This window comes from Odontomachus brunneus, unplaced genomic scaffold (genome assembly GCF_010583005.1).
Source record: "Odontomachus brunneus isolate Ranch 3 - 2012 unplaced genomic scaffold, Obru_v1 Obru_scaffold_179, whole genome shotgun sequence".
NCBI classification, from domain to species: domain Eukaryota; kingdom Metazoa; phylum Arthropoda; class Insecta; order Hymenoptera; family Formicidae; genus Odontomachus; species Odontomachus brunneus.
In genome coordinates this window covers 87379-88487 of record NW_022639629.1, presented here as the reverse complement: position 1 = coordinate 88487, position 1109 = coordinate 87379, and the positions used below count along the sequence as shown (strand labels likewise).

At 22.7% G+C, this 1109-nt stretch overlaps 1 protein-coding gene across 6 annotated transcripts in view; it reads left to right on the top strand.

Moving 5' to 3' along the window:
* Nucleotides 1-1109, top strand: part of LOC116851586 (glutamate receptor ionotropic, delta-1) — a 39782-nt gene that overhangs the window by 2882 nt on the left and 35791 nt on the right. For 5 of the 6 annotated variants that reach the window (XM_032831152.1, XM_032831151.1, XM_032831149.1 and 2 more), the window contains exon 2: nucleotides 300-590. The gene's annotated coding sequence lies outside the window, so the exon portion shown is untranslated. The remainder of the gene's footprint in view (nucleotides 1-299; nucleotides 591-1109) is intronic. The other variant, XM_032831153.1, reaches the window with a different exon arrangement.

Sequence of the window (1109 nt, the reverse complement as noted above, 5' to 3'; positions counted from 1 at the left end):
TATATATATATATATATATATATATATATATATATATATATATATTATATATATTATATATATTTATATATTTATATTTATATACTTTATAGTAAATATATATATATATATATATATATATATATATATATATATATTTACAATAATTTTTAATTTTATTTGAAATTTATTATAACCGATAATATATAAAATTTGGAGTAAGAACATACGTTTCAAGATAAATATAGACTTGTACTAACTGATTTATTAAGAAAAAGGATACAATTATCACTAATCCGGACACTTATTTTTTATTTCAGTTAATCAGAGTGCATTTATTCCGGATGGAATACCACAGATTCTCATTCTTCAATCATAATTGAAAATACTCATTTGACAGTTTAGAGTGAAAAGATCTATTCTATGTGAATTACTATAATGATTCGACTGTCACTCTATTTTCCGAGTGGAATTTTGCTCGAAGAAATTTTGAGAATAACAGAAGAGCGTAATTAGGTGAGACGCCCACGCGTTAAGTGATCAGTATTAAGTATGTGAGAGATTCGAATTGGTGGTTTTTAGATAAGACAATTGCAAGTAGCACCATCAAGGTAAGTGTAAAGACCGCCTTATAAAATTTAACATGTGTAATAAGTTTCAAAGTTGTGTAATAAATTTCAAAATTATGTTTACATAAATTGTTTAGATATTTCTTATATATAGGGGAAACCGGGGCATAATGGACATAGGTTTAAGCAAGTTTTAAACATATTAAAAATAAATTAATCAACTTGATTTTATACTAAAATATTTTCTGGGATATTTACTATAAAAAATACAAGTTTTATTGAAAAAAAATAGATTAAAAGCACGAAATTATTGTTTTATTGAAAGCGCGCAATAATCTTATAATGCTGTTTATGCGGGGTATAATGAGATACCTCATAAAACTTGCTTAATGTCCAAAAATTCATGCTCAACATTTCTTAAAAGTGACTTAGAACACATCATATAGATAGGAATACATTATTGCATTTTTAATTAAAATAATTTTTTATTAATAACACTTCTTTCTTGTTACATTATATATATATATATATATATATATATATATATATATATATATATAT